We start from the raw sequence: 15,382 nt of genomic DNA, 5'->3' as shown, positions 1-15,382 counted from the left end.
TGTGACATATTGTCAGTAAAACTTAACAAACTATTCACTTCCGGATTACATTCGTACAATCGTTATGCAAATGGTATGCACTCACCAAAGTCATCATTGCCAAATCAGTAAGATGTTTTCCAACTATTACACAACAGTGTGCTAGTTTCCTGGTTGCCAAGCTTGTCAGTACAGCAGCTCTAGTTACAAAGTGCTGGTATTACTGACACCTCTTAAAAAACCTCTTTGATGGATCAGATTAATTGGTTTGAGCCTTTCATTGCTACTGAACACTTGAGATAAATGGCCTTTCCATTCACATGGGAAACACAGCCAGCAGTGTAATGATGAAAATATTGTTTGGGGACTATAGAGAGCGAAAATTGATCTTAATGTTGATTTGTTATGAGTTTTTAATTTCTTTTTATTTTGAGATTTAATAGAATAAAATGATGATGAAGACGCATAGGGGAGACAGTCTAAAATCTAAGCCTCTGCAGTGCAGTTGAGGTGAACATTACATTTTATTAACACAGTACCACAGCACACCCTTAAATGGCTTTCTTCATACATTAATTTTTTACTTCAGTTCGCATGACGCTTCTATGGGGCAACTTTAACCCTTTGAATGTTCATCACATTGACTGTGTGGGCGGTTCCATTCAGGAGCTGCTCTCTAAAGAACTGAATGGAGGGAAAACACAGACAATAAACATTACAAGATCTCTCTCATTCCCTGTACACTGTTTATACTAATGTGCATTATCTGCTTTACATACCTGTTCAACAAGTTGAATAATGGTTCCATTGCTGATATCACTGATGGAAGTTAACTTCACCTGTAGAATTGCCACTGCCTCCAAGCCTGTAGAGATAAAAAAAAAATAATAAAAAAATAATAAAAACATTAAACATATGATTATTGTTGGTTTAAAGCTGCATCCTGCAAATCACCGATCATTTCTTTTGGTTAATTATATTTGCATTTAACAAAAACTGTATAAATTCAAGACAGATTTTATATATTTAGTTGAGTACAATTTTTCAAGATTAATTTATTAATGTTATTTGTGTTACTGGAATTCCATTATCATTAAATCAAGTCTTAAGTGCCTTTTTATGGCAACTCCCACCTACAAAGGTAAATCTATCTATTTATTACCACAACTGTGGGATTTAGTATTTGACTATTTCAGACACTTTATGTATTATATGTATTTTACCCCTAAAATTCTGGCTTATGGTCACATTATCCAATTTAGAATTCTAAATACATTTAACATGCGGAAATGACTCAGTGTATATTTGTGACCCTTCAACGGGGTTGAGCTAGACGTTATGCTTTTTGTTAAGGTGAGTATCATCCTTCACACGCTGATTAAAGCAATCTGCAGTTACAAATGTACTAAAGAAAATTCCTTCATTATAGACAGGTAAGTGAAAAAGAAATGACCAAAAGGGAAAACTCAGGTTAGTCACATACCTTGGGTTGTTGTTGTTGGAGTTGCAGTAGTTGTGGTAGTCAGAGCTGCAGTAGTTGTGGTGGTTGGAGCTGTAGTAGTTGTGGTAGTTGGAGCTGTAGTAGTTGTAGTTGGAGCTGTAGTAGTTGTGGTGGTAAGAGCTGCAGTAGTTGTGGTTGTTGGAGCTGCAGTTGTTGTAGTTGTTGGAGCTGCAGTAGTTGTGGTGGTTGGAGCTGCAGTAGTTGTGGTGGTTGGAGCTGCAGTAGTTGTAGTTGGAGCTGTAGTAGTTGTGGTGGTTGGAGCTGCTGTAGTTGTAGTTGTTGGAGCTGCTGTAGTTGTAGTTGTTGGAGCTGCAGTAGTTGTAGTTGGAGCTGTAGTAGTTGTGGTGGTTGGAGCTGCAGTAGTTGTGGTGGTAAGAGCTGCAGTAGTTGTGGTGGTTGGAGCTGCAGTAGTTGTGGTTGGAGCTATAGTAGTTGTGGTGGTTGGAGCTGCTGTAGTTGTAGTTGTTGGAGCTGCTGTAGTTGTAGTTGTTGGAGCTGCAGTAGTTGTAGTTGGAGCTGTAGTAGTTGTGGTGGTAAGAGCTGCAGTAGTTGTGGTAGTTGGAGCTGCAGTAGTTGTGGTGGTCGGAGCTGCAGTAGTTGTGGTTGTTGGAGCTGCAGTAGTTGTGGTGGTTGGAGCTGCTGTAGTTGTTGCAGCTGCAGTGGTTGTGGAAGTCGGTGCTGCAGTAGTTGTGGTGGTTGGAGCTGCAGTAGTTGTGGTGGTTGGAGCTGCAGTAGTTGTAGTTGGAGCTGCAGTAGTTGTGGTGGTAAGAGCTGCCGTAGTTGTGGTTGTTGGAGCTGCAGTAGTTGTGGTGGTTGGAGCTGCTGTAGTTGTTGCAGCTGCAGTGGTTGTGGAAGTCGGTGCTGCAGTAGTTGTGGTGGTTGGAGCTGCAGTAGTTGTGGTGGTAAGAGCTGCAGTAGTTGTGGTGGTTGGAGCTGCAGTAGTTGTGGTTGGAGCTATAGTAGTTGTGGTGGTTGGAGCTGCTGTAGTTGTAGTTGTTGGAGCTGCTGTAGTTGTAGTTGTTGGAGCTGCAGTAGTTGTAGTTGGAGCTGTAGTAGTTGTGGTGGTAAGAGCTGCAGTAGTTGTGGTAGTTGGAGCTGCAGTAGTTGTGGTGGTCGGAGCTGCAGTAGTTGTGGTTGTTGGAGCTGCAGTAGTTGTGGTGGTTGGAGCTGCTGTAGTTGTTGCAGCTGCAGTGGTTGTGGAAGTCGGTGCTGCAGTAGTTGTGGTTGTTGGAGCTGCAGTAGTTGTGGTGGTTGGAGCTGCAGTAGTTGTAGTTGGAGCTGCAGTAGTTGTGGTGGTAAGAGCTGCCGTAGTTGTGGTTGTTGGAGCTGCTGTAGTTGTGGTGGTAAGAGCTGCAGTAGTTGTGGTGGTTGGAGCTGCAGTAGTTGTAGTTGGAGCTGTAGTAGTTGTGGTGGTTGGAGCTGCTGTAGTTGTAGTTGTTGGAGCTGCTGTAGTTGTAGTTGTTGGAGCTGCAGTAGTTGTGGTTGTTGGAGCTGCAGTAGTTGTGGTTGTTGGAGCTGCAGTAGTCATGGTAGTTGGAGGTGCGGTAGTTGTAGTTGTTGGAGCTGCAGTAGTTGTGGTTGCTGGAGCTGCAGTAGTTGTGGTTGTTGGAGGTGCAGTAGTTGTGGTTGTTGGAGCTGCAGTAGTTGTAGTTGTTGGAGCTGCAGTAGTTGTGGTTGTTGGAGCTGCAGTAGTTGTGGTTGTTGCAGCTGCAGTAGTTGTGGTTGTTGGAGCTGCAGTAGTTGTGGTAGTTGGAGCCGCAGTAGTTGTGGTGGTTGGAGCTGCAGTAGTTGTAGTGGTTGGAGCTGCAGTTGTTGTGGTGGTAGGAGCTGCAGTAGTTGTTGTGGTTGGAGCTGCAGTAGTTATGGTGGTTGGAGCTGCAGTAGTTGTGGTGGTTGGAGCTGCAGTAGTTGTAGTTGGAGCTGTAGTAGTTGTGGTGGTAAGAGCTGCAGTAGTTGTGGTTGTTGGAGCTGCAGTAGTTGTGGTGGTTGGAGCTGCAGTAGTTGTGGTGGTTGGAGCTGCAGTAGTTGTAGTTGGAGGAGCTGCAGTAGTTGTGGTGGTAAGAGCTGTAGTAGTTGTGGTTGTTGGAGCTGCTGTAGTTGTGGTGGTAAGAGCTGCAGTAGTTGTGGTGGTTGGAGCTGCAGTAGTTGTGGTGGTTGGAGCTGCAGTAGTTGTAGTTGGAGCTGTAGTAGTTGTGGTGGTTGGAGCTGCTGTAGTTGTAGTTGTTGGAGCTGCTGTAGTTGTAGTTGTTGGAGCTGCAGTAGTTGTAGTTGGAGCTGTAGTAGTTGTGGTGGTTGGAGCTGCTGTAGTTGTAGTTGTTGGAGCTGCAGTAGTTGTAGTTGGAGCTGTAGTAGTTGTGGTGGTCAGAGCTGCAGTAGTTGTGGTTGTTGGAGCTGCAGTAGTTGTTGTTGTTGGAGCTGTAGTAGTTGTGGTGGTTGGAGCTGCTGTAGTTGTAGTTGTTGGAGCTGCTGTAGTTGTAGTTGTTGGAGCTGTAGTAGTTGTGGTGGTTGGAGCTGCTGTAGTTGTTGCAGCTGCAGTAGTTGTGGAAGTCAGTGCTGCAGTAGTTGTGGTGGTTGGAGCTGCAGTAGTTGTGGTTGTTGGAGCTGCAGTAGTTGTGGTAGTTGGAGCTGCAGTAGTTGTGGTGGTTGGAGCTGCAGTAGTTGTAGTTGTTGGAGCTGCAGTAGTTGTGGTTGCTGGAGCTGCAGTAGTTGTGATTGTTGGAGGTGCAGTAGTTGTGGTTGTTGGAGCTGCAGTAGTTGTAGTTGTTGGAGCTGCAGTAGTTGTGGTGGTAGGAGCTGCAGTAGTTGTGGTTGTTGGAGCTGCAGTAGTTGTGGTTGTTGGAGCTGCAGTAGTTGTGATTGTTGGAGGTGCAGTAGTTGTGGTTGTTGGAGCTGCAGTAGTTGTAGTTGTTGGAGCTGCAGTAGTTGTGGTGGTAGGAGCTGCAGTAGTTGTGGTTGTTGGAGCTGCAGTAGTTGTGGTAGTTGGAGCTGCAGTAGTTGTGGTAGTTGGAGCTGCTGTAGTTGTGGTGGTAGGAGCTGCAGTAGTTGTGGTTGTTGGAGCTGTAGTAGTTGTAGTTGCTGGAGTAGCAGTAGTTGTGGTGGTTGGAGCTGCAGTAGTTGTAGTGGTTGGAGCTGCAGTTGTTGTGGTGGTAAGAGCTGCAGTAGTTGTTGTGGTTGGAGCTGCAGTAGTTGTGGTGGTCGGAGCTGCAGTAGTTGTAGTTGTTGGAGCTGCAGTAGTTGTAGTTGGGGCTGTAGTAGTTGTGGTGGTTGGAGCTGCAGTAGTTGTAGTTGGGGCTGTAGTAGTTGTGGTGGTTGGAGCTGCTGTAGTTGTAGTTGTTGGAGCTGCTGTAGTTGTAGTTGTTGGAGCTGCAGTAGTTGTAGTTGGAGCTGTAGTAGTTGTGGTGGTTGGAGCTGCTGTAGTTGTAGTTGTTGGAGCTGCTGTAGTTGTAGTTGTTGGAGCTGCAGTAGTTGTAGTCGGAGCTGTAGTAATTGTGGTGGTAGGAGCTGCAGTAGTTGTGGTGGTAAGAGCTGCAGTAGTTGTGGTAGTTGGACCTGCAGTAGTTGTGGTGGTTGGAGCTGCAGTAGTTGTGGTTGTTGGAGCTGCAGTAGTTGTGGTGGTTGGAGCTGCTGTAGTTGTTGCAGCTGCAGTAGTTGTGGAAGTCGGTGCTGCAGTAGTTGTGGTGGTTGGAACTGCTGTAGTTGTGGTAGTTGGAGCTGTAGTAGTTGTGGTGGTTGGAGCTGCAGTAGTCGTGGTTGTTGGAGCTGCAGTAGTTGTAGTTGTTGGAGCTGCAGTAGTTGTGGTTGTTGCAGCTGCAGTAGTTGTAGTTGCTGGAGCTGTAGTAGTTGTGGTTGTTGGAGGTGCAGTAGTTGTAGTGCTTGGAGCTGCAGTAGTTGTGGTGGTTGGAGCTGCAGTAGTTGTAGTGCTTGGCGCTGTAGTAGTTGTAGTGCTTGGAGCTGCAGTAGTTGTGGTGGTTGGAGTTGCAGTAGTTGTAGTGGTTGGAGCTGCAGTAGTTGTGGTGGTTGGAGTTGCAGTAGTTGTCGTGGTTGGAGCTGTAGTAGTTGTAGTGGTTGGAGCTGCAGTAGTTGTGGTGGTTGGAGTTGCAGTAGTTGTCGTGGTTGGAGCTGTAGTAGTTGTAGTGCTTGGAGCTGCAGTAGTTGTGGTGGTTGGAGCTGCGGTAGTTGTGGTTGTTGGAGCTGCAGTAGTTGTGGTGGTTGGAGCTGCAGTTGTGGTGCTTTGAGCTGCAGTTGTGTATATTTTAGTTATTACAGTAACATTAGAGAATCTCATTTAAATTGTTAAATTAAACACTGCAGTATTTTTTTGTCTCGTCACATTTATCTGATATAAGAACTTTCATTGAGAAGTCGAAATGAAAGGATTTATACCTTTTGGAATTAATCTGTTTAGGGTTTTAGTATTAACCACGGCTAGGTGTAATGTTTTCAGTATTACTGTACATTTTCTAACAACTATTAAACTAATACTGCTACTAAGAACTAATAATAGCTTATGGCTGTCTGTCAGCCAGGATGTACTGTATGTTAATGCTCTTGTTAATGATTCTCCTCCGTATGTGATAGAGGGCAGTGATTGACATCTTGGAAATTAACAAAAGCAAATGAATCAGCTCTATTTAGCCTAATTTTTATTTGACTTATTTCATTAAATATATTTTGATTATTTAATTATGAGGTGATTCAGTCACACAGTATGCACTGCAGTCTGGAAGTAATTTACACTGTTGAAAAAACTCAAGTTTATTTCATTAGACTACAATAAATAGTAAAGGAGGGTTTTCTAAACAGAGCAATAGTTGGTGGATTGTCAAATGTAAAATACAGACAGAAGTTCTTCACTTTTTGAACACTTAACACTGCTTTTGTCTCCATCTCCACCGAATGAAAACAACATATTAGAAAGTAAAATACACTCAAAGCAAAATATGACTTGTTAATAAACTTGTAATCACTTGATACCTTGTGCAGAGACAGCAAGTCCAAGCAATAATATCCAACAAAGAAGTTTTCTTCCCATGATGACGGGTGTTACTTGTCACCGCTCCAGGTACAGACAAACATTAAGTCTGCCACATATTACTCCTCCCTCAGCAATGGAGGAAGTGACAAGTCATCAGTGCAACTGGCCACTTTCAAACAACCTGAAAAACCAGGTAAGTCCCAGACACACATGTTTACAAAACATAGGACACTACATATGCATTGACCTCACACCATGCAGTATTCGTATGACAGTCCAGCTCTTTTAGATTAATTGCCTCATAGTGAGTCATGACTGGTGAGGTTGGATTGTCTTAACATATTTTGGTCTTTGAATATTTTCATCAGTGAAATTAACAGGTCACATTATAGGCTGTAGCCGAGAAGGGAAATGCTGAGCCACAGTACATAATTTATATTTCATTAGTGAGTCTTTTGGGATGAATGTATTTGATTTTTAACACAGATAAAAAGACGACTAACACAAAAGGAGGTTCTTGTAACACATGGTATTTTTAAACACTATTAGCTGGCATTGAGTCACTGTAATAAAAAATAGAGGGGAAAGAACAACCTCACCAACAATACTCCTCATACCATATGAGTGCGTGCTAAAGTCACAACCTTACTGGAAACCCTCATCCAGGTTGTCAAGCAGGTTTCATGTTACATGATGCAGTTCATTTCCTTATCTGCTCTCTGCTTTTCTTTCTCAGTTCAAACTCTTCTGTTCTACATTATTACTTTATTTAATTTTTTACTTTTATCACAAAGTCAGTTACATCCACATGCTGTGAAACTAGTTGAAACTGCAGATTCTTTACAACATACAACAGACAAATCACAAAGTATATTATATATTTAAAGCTTAACTCAAATTGTACACTTTGCAGGAATTGAGTTAGTAATCTGTGCTGAAGCCTATTATTTTCTAGATATACCTGATTGCAGTGATGGAACGTAACTAAGTATATTTCTTCAGGTACTGGTGCAATTTTGGCATACTTGTAATTTACTTGAGTATTTCCATTTTCTGCTACTGTATACTGTCACTCCACTACATTTATTTTATAACTTTAGTTACAAGTTACTTTGCAGATTCTGCTGTATCAGAGCCAAAGTAGCAGATTTCTAAAATCGTTTATTTTATCGGCAATCAGAAAAAAAATATACTGATTCTGATAATCAGAAAAATTATGAATATCAGATCGGATAGTCGGCCGGGCCTAATCAGTCGACTCATACTATACAGTATAAGCTGTAAAATAGATGTATAAGTTACTTTTACTTGTACTTTTCATACTTAATATCAGATACTTTAAGACTTTAACTCATATACTATTCATATTGGTGACTTTCACTTTTACCAGAGTAAGAGTTTAACACAACATCTTTACTTTTTCTCAAGTAATGGTACTTTTTGAAACACTGCCTTATTGTTTTTGCCAATAGTTTGCTGTGAGTTTCTACACAGGTATTTGGCACTGAAATTCAATGCTTTTTAAGACATTTTCAAGATAATTTCTAGGACAAATATTGGGACAAATCCTCTTTTTCTTATTCATGCTTTGCAGGTAAGTGTGATATGTGGTCGTGCAGAGAGAAATGCAAGTACAGTATAAAATAAAAAGGCAGTGTTAGGTTCAAAATTCATAATATCAAGAAATGTGGACTTTCATGCTTGACTCATATTGACATTAAGAAATTTAAAAAATGGATAAATTAAATTAGATAAAAATGTTTGTGGTGATTAAAAATTCACCCAAAAAATGAACATTTCGTTATTATCTGCTCAGCCTCATGCCGATGGAAAGTCAGCTGAAGTTTCACAGTCCACAACACATTTCTGCAGCTTCACAGAAAAATGGTGCTGCAGGATTTTTCCAAAAAGAACACTAAGAAGGGCACTTGTGTCTCTTTATTCATCATTCATAATACAATAAGATACAAAATATAATACATAGATGCTAACCTTGTCTTATAAACATACTGTAGTGTTGAATCAAAGTAAAACCAGAAAGTCTACAATACTTTTGCTATGACAGTGCAGTGAGGTGAAAGGTATTGTTGCTATGAACAAAATGTCACTAAATACTAATATACAATATACAACACAACATACGAAATATGATCTTAAGTACCAAAATAATAATCTAAAGAAAATATTAAAAGTGGTGATGTTGAGAATAAATACATTCTGTTTGCAGATGTAAAAATAAATAAACCACTGAACTGCATTGCCGTGCAGTGAGAGAATAGAAAAATGCCAAAGTCCAGAATCACAGACAGTGTATCCTGCTTAGATGCGTTCATTTTTTATACATTTTATATTCCATATCTAGTAAACTCAAGGACAGGAAAGTTTACCAAATGGATGATGGACTGGAAAAGAGGGCAAATAACCAAAACCACACAGAACAAAACATAAACATAGATTTTTATCATTAATGTGTGTCTTATTTAACCTGCACACAGAATGTCTCAGCCTTCCTGCTACAGGGAGATATTTCTTGGTGTTGTTTTATGGCACAGCACCTCCCACACAACAAACAAGCAGTGCTTTCATACTCTGGTGTTCCAAATAAACCGGAAAGTAACATTCTACATGCTTAATAAATCAATTCTTGATTGCACAAGACAAAACATATTCACATTCAGAAGACATTACTGTGCATTTTGTCAATAATACTTCAAAGACTGTTCATTTCCCTGATTCTGGGTACAATTGTCATACACTTGGTATGAGGCATTCACCAAGGTCATCGTTGCTGATATTTTTGTGTGAAACATTTCCTCATTTTACCCAATCAAAGGGATGAGTGAACAAGAAACATAGTTTACAAGTTTCCTGGTTACCAGGCTTGTCATCATGGCAGCATGGGAATTACTGACAAGTCTTCAAAGCCTCTTTGCCTGATCAGATTGCTTGGTTTGACCTTTCCATTGTGCGGTGCAAGTAATTTAACACTGGACCTAAATGCACATGTCAACTATTCACATTCCTGGGAAATACAGCCAACACTGTATGTAATTAAATTATTGTTTGGGGATTATAGAGATTTGAAGAGGGAGGACGAAACCTAAAATGTAAGCCTCTGTGTTTAATCTGATTTACTATTTCTTGCACCTGGAGATATCCAGGTACTACTGTTGGTTTGGAGATATCCATTGTAGATCAACGCAGCTCAGTGGAGTACAATATTCAGTATGATGTGTTGTGTTCACAGTGTTGCGTTGCATCAAAACAATTACACCAGCACGCCTTTAAACTGCTTTCCTTATACATTCATTTTTTACTTCAGTTCGCATGACACTTCTATGGGGCAACTCTAACCCTTTGAATGTTCGTCACATTGACTGTGTGGGCAGTTCCATTCAGGAGCTGTTCTCTAAAGAACTGAATGGAGAGAAAACACAGACAATAAACATCACAAGATCTGTCTCATTCCCTGTACACTGTTTATATGAACGTACGCATTATCATTCATACATAATGTTGGTTGAAGAGCCGTCACAAAACAGATATTTTACACATTCTGCTTTACATACCTGTTTAACAAGCTGAATAATGGTTCCATTGCTGATATCACCGATGGAAGTTAACTTCAGCTGTAGAATTGCCACTGCCTCCAAGCCTGTAGAGATTAAAAAAAACAAAAAACAAAAACACATTACATGCGAAAATTAATAAAATAATTAAAAGAAATTTGGAATTTGGACGTGAACAACATAAAGACAACTGACAAGAAATGTCTTTTTAAAAAGGCTTTAAAACGGCATTTTGTGAATCACTAATCATTTCTTTTGGTTAATTATGTTTACAAATGGACTTCAGGTCAGTTCATTGTAAAAAAAAAAAAAAGAAAAAAGAAAAGAAAAGAAATTGGACAGATTCAGGAGAAAATTTTGTTGTTAGTCGAGTACAATTAATCAAGATTGACTCTTGTATGACCACTGGAGAGTTACTGGGAATTCCAATATCATCCATCAAACTCTTAAGTGCCTTGTGATGGCAAACTCCTGCAAAGGTAAATCTATCTATTTATAACCACAACTGTGTGATTAAGTATTAGACTATTTAATACACTTTATGTATTATATGTATTTTACCCCTAAAATTCTGGCTTATGGCTGCATTGTCCAATTGAAAGTTCTAAATGCATTTTAAATATGAAAATTACTCAGTATATATTTGTGACCCTTCAACAGGGTAGAGCTAAACGCTAGGCTTTTTGTTAAGGTGAGTGTCATCCTATATTGAATAAAGCTATTTGCAGTTACAAATGTACTAAAGAATTCCTTCATTATAGACAGGTAAGTGAAAAAGAAATGACCAAAAGGGAAAACTCAGGTCAGTCACATACCTTGGGTTGTTGTTGTTGGAGCTGCAGTAGTTGTGGTAGTGAGAGCTGCAGTAGTTGTGGTGGTTGGAGCTGCCGTAGTTGTGGTGGTTGGAGCTGCCGTAGTTGTTGTGGTAGGAGCTGCAGTAGTTGTGGTTGTCAGAGCTGCAGTAGTTGTGGTGGTTGATGTTGCAGTTGTTGTAGTTGTTGGAGCTGCAGTAGCTGTTGTGGTAGGAGCTGCAGTAGTTGTGGTAGTTGGAGCTGCAGTAGTTGTGGTAGTTAGAGCTGCAGTAATTGTGTTGGTAGGAGCTGCAGTAGTTGTGGTAGTTGGAGCTGCAGTTGTTGTAGTTGTTGGAGCTGCAGTAGTTGTCGTCGTCTGTGCTGCAGTAGTTGCTGTGGTTGGAGCTGCAGTAGTTGTGGTGGTTGGAGCTGCAGTAGTTGTCGTTGTCGGAGCTGCAGTAGTTGTTGTGGTCGGAGCTGCAGTAGTTGTTGTGGTCGGAGTTGCAGTAGTTGTCGTTGTTGGAGCTGCAGTAGTTGTGGTAGTTGGAGCTGCAGTTGTTGTGGTGGTAGGAGCTGCAGTTGTTGTTGTGTCAGGAACTGCAGTAGTTGTGGTGGTCGGAGCTGCAGTAGTTGTTGTGGTTGGAGTTGCAGTAGTTGTCGTTGTTGGAGCTGCAGTAGTTGTGGTAGTTGGAGCTACAGTTGTAGTTGTTGGAGCTGCAGTAGTTGTGGTAGTATGAGCTGCGGTAGTTGTGGTAGTTGGGACAGGAGTAGTTGTTGGAGCTGCAGTAGTTGTTGTAGTTGGAGCAGTAGTCGTTGTGGTTGGAGCTGCAGTAGTTGTGGTAGTCGGAGCTGCAGTAGTTGTTGTGGTAGGAGCTGCAGTAGTTGTGGTAGGAACTGCAGTAGTTGTGGCGGTCGGAGCTGCAGTGGTTGTGATAGTTGGAGCTGCAGTAGTTGTTGTTGTAGGAGCTGCAGTAGTTGTGGTAGTTGGAGCTGTAGTAGTTGTGGTAGTTGGACCTGCAGTAGTTGTGGTGGTTGGAGCTGCAGTAGATGTGGTGGTAGGAGCTGCAGTTGTTGTTGTGTCAGGAACTGCAGTAGTTGTGGTGGTCGGAGCTGCAGTAGTTGTTGTGGTTGGAGTTGCAGTAGTTGTCGTTGTTGGAGCTGCAGTAGTTGTGGTAGTTGGAGCTACAGTTGTTGTAGTTGTTGGAGCTGCAGTAGTTGTGGTAGTTGGAGCTGCGGTAGTTGTTGTTGTAGGAGCTGCAGTAGTTGTGGTAGTCAGAGCTGCAGTAGTTGTGGTGGTTAGAGCTGCAGTAGTTGTTGTGGTTGGAGCTGCAGTAGTTGTCGTTGTTGGAGCTGCAGTACTTGTGGTAGTTTGAGCTGCAGTTGTTGTAGTTGTTGGAGCTGCAGTAGTTGTGGTGGTAGGAGCTGCAGTGGTTGTGGTAGTCGGAGGTGCAGTAGTTGTGGTAGTTGGAGCTGCAGTAGTTGTTGTGGTAGGAGCTGCAGTAGTTGTGGTAGTCGGAGCTGCAGTAGTTGTGGTGGTTGGAGCTGCAGTAGTTGTTGTGGTAGGAGCTGCAGTAGTTGTGGTAGTGGGAGCTACAGTAGTTGTGGTGGTTGGACCTGCAGTAGTTGTTGTGGTAGGAGCTGCAGTAGTTGTGGTTGTCAGAGCTGCAGTAGTTGTGGTGGTTGATGTTGCAGTAGTTGTAGTTGTTGGAGCTGCAGTAGTTGTGGTGGTTGGAGCTGCAGTAGATGTCGTGGTAGGGGCTGCGGTAGTTGTTGTGGTTGGAGCTGCAGTTGTTGTGGTGGTAGGAGCTGCAGTTGTTGTTGTGTCAGGAACTGCAGTAGTTGTGGTGGTCGGAGCTGCAGTAGTTGTTGTGGTTGGAGTTGCAGTAGTTGTCGTTGTTGGAGCTGCAGTAGTTGTGGTAGTTGGAGCTACAGTTGTAGTTGTTGGAGCTGCAGTAGTTGTGGTAGTTGGAGCTGCGGTAGTTGTTGTGGTAGGAGCTGCAGTAGTTGTGGTAGTCAGAGCTGCGGTAGTTGTGGTGGTTAGAGCTGCAGTAGTTGTTGTGGTTGGAGCTGCAGTAGTTGTCGTTGTTGGAGCTGCAGTACTTGTGGTAGTTTGAGCTGCAGTTATTGTAGTTGTTGGAGCTGCAGTAGTTGTGGTGGTCGGAGCTGCAGTGGTTGTGGTAGTCGGAGGTGCAGTAGTTGTGGTAGTTGGAGCTGCAGTAGTTGTTGTGGTAGGAGCTGCAGTAGTTGTGGTAGTCGGAGCTGCAGTAGTTGTGGTGGTTGGAGCTGCAGTAGTTGTTGTGGTAGGAGCTTCAGTAGTTGTGGTAGTGGGAGCTACAGTAGTTGTGGTGGTTGGACCTGCAGTAGTTGTTGTGGTAGGAGCTGCAGTAGTTGTGGTTGTCAGAGCTGCAGTAGTTGTGGTGGTTGATGTTGCAGTAGTTGTAGTTGTTGGAGCTGCAGTAGTTGTGGTGGTTGGAGCTGCAGTAGATGTGGTGGTAGGGGCTGCGGTAGTTGTTGTGGTTGGAGCTGCAGTTGTTGTGGTGGTAGGATCTGCAGTTGTTGTTGTGGTAGGAGCTGCAGTCGTTGTGGTAGTCAGAGCTGCAGTAGTTGTGGTGGTTAGAGCTGCAGTGGTTGTGGTAGTCGGAGGTGCAGTAGTTGTGGTAGTTGGAGCTGCAGTAGTTGTTGTGGTAGGAGCTGCAGTAGTTGTTGTGGTAGGAGCTGCAGTAGCTGTGGTAGTCGGAGCTGCAGTAGTTGTGGTGGTTGGAGCTGCAGTAGTTGTGGTAGTCTGAGCTGCAGTAGTTGTGGTAGTTGGAGCTGCGGTAGTTGTTGTGGTAGGAGCTGCAGTAGTTGTGGTAGTCAAAACTGCAGTAGTTGTGGTGGTCGGAGCTGCAGTGGTTGTGGTAGTCGGAAGTGCAGTAGTTGTGGTAGTTGGAGCTGCAGTAGTTGTTGTGGTAGGAGCTGCAGTAGTTGTGGTAGTCGGAGCTGCAGTAGTTGTGGTGGTTGGAGCTGCAGTAGTTGTTGTGGTAGGAGCTGCAGTAGTTGTGGTAGTTGGAGCTACAGTAGTTGTGGTGGTTGGACCTGCAGTAGTTGTTGTGGTAGGAGCTGCAGTAGTTGTGGTTGTCAGAGCTGCAGTAGTTGTGGTAGTCTGAGCTGCAGTAGTTGTGGTAGTTGGAGCTGCGGTAGTTGTTGTGGTAGGAGCTGCAGTAGTTGTGGTAGTTGGAGCTGCAGTTGTTGTAGTTGTTGGAGCTGCAGTAGTTGTTGTAGTCTGAGCTGCAGTAGTTGTGGTAGTTGGAGCTGCGGTAGTTGTTGTGGTTGGAGCTGCAGTAGTTGTGGTAGTCAGAGCTGCAGTAGTTGTGGTGGTTAGAGCTGCAGTGGTTGTGGTAGTCGGAGGTGCAGTAGTTGTGGTAGTTGGAGCTGCAGTAGTTGTTGTGGTAGGAGCTGCAGTAGTTGTGGTAGTCGGAGCTGCAGTAGTTGTGGTGGTTGGAGCTGCAGTAGTTGTGGTAGTCTGAGCTGCAGTAGTTGTGGTAGTTGGAGCTGCGGTAGTTGTTGTGGTAGGAGCTGCAGTAGTTGTGGTAGTCAAAACTGCAGTAGTTGTGGTGGTCGGAGCTGCAGTGGTTGTGGTAGTCGGAGGTGCAGTAGTTGTGGTAGTTGGAGCTGCAGTAGTTGTTGTGGTAGGAGCTGCAGTAGTTGTGGTAGTCGGAGCTGCAGTAGTTGTGGTGGTTGGAGCTGCAGTAGTTGTTGTGGTAGGAGCTGCAGTAGTTGTGGTAGTTGGAGCTACAGTAGTTGTGGTGGTTGGACCTGCAGTAGTTGTTGTGGTAGGAGCTGCAGTAGTTGTGGTTGTCAGAGCTGCAGTTGTTGTGGTGGTTGATGTTGCAGTAGTTGTAGTTGTTGGAGCTGCAGTAGTTGTGGTGGTTGGAGCTGTAGTAGTTGTGGTAGTTGGAGCTGCAGTTGTTGTAGTTGTTGGAGCTGCAGTAGTTGTGGTGGTCGGAGCTGCAATAGTTGGGGTGGTTGGAGCTGCAGTAGTTGTGGTAGTTGAAGCTGTAGTAGTTGTTGTGGTTGGAGCTGCAGTTGTTGTGGTGGTAGGAGCTGCAGTTGTTGTTGTGTCAGGAACTGCAGTAGTTGTGGTTGTCGGAGCTGCAGTAGTTGTTGTGGTTGGAGTTGCAGTAGTTGTCGTTGTTGGAGCTGCAGTAGTTGTGGTAGTTGGAGCTGCAGTTGTTGTAGTTGTTGGAGCTGCAGTAGTTGTGGTAGTCTGAGCTGCAGTAGTTGTGGTAGTTGGAGCTGCGGTAGTTGTTGTGGTAAGAGCTGCAGTAGTTGTGGTAGTCAGAGCTGCAGTAGTTGTGGTAGTCGGAGGTGCAGTAGTTGTGGTAGTTGGAGCTGCAGTAGTTGTTGTGGTAGGAGCTGCAGTAGTTGTGGTAGTCGGAGCTGCAGTAGTTGTGGTGGTTGGAGCTGCAGTAGTTGTGGTAGTTGGAGCTGCGGTAGTTGTTGTGGTAGGAGCTGCAGTAGTTGTGGTAGTCAAAACAGCAGTAGTTGTGGTGGTCGGAGCTGCAGTGGTTGTGGTAGTCGGAGGTGC

This window comes from Pagrus major, chromosome 11, assembly GCF_040436345.1.
Source record: "Pagrus major chromosome 11, Pma_NU_1.0".
Taxonomy (NCBI): domain Eukaryota; kingdom Metazoa; phylum Chordata; class Actinopteri; order Spariformes; family Sparidae; genus Pagrus; species Pagrus major.
Note: the sequence above shows the minus strand (reverse complement) of the source record.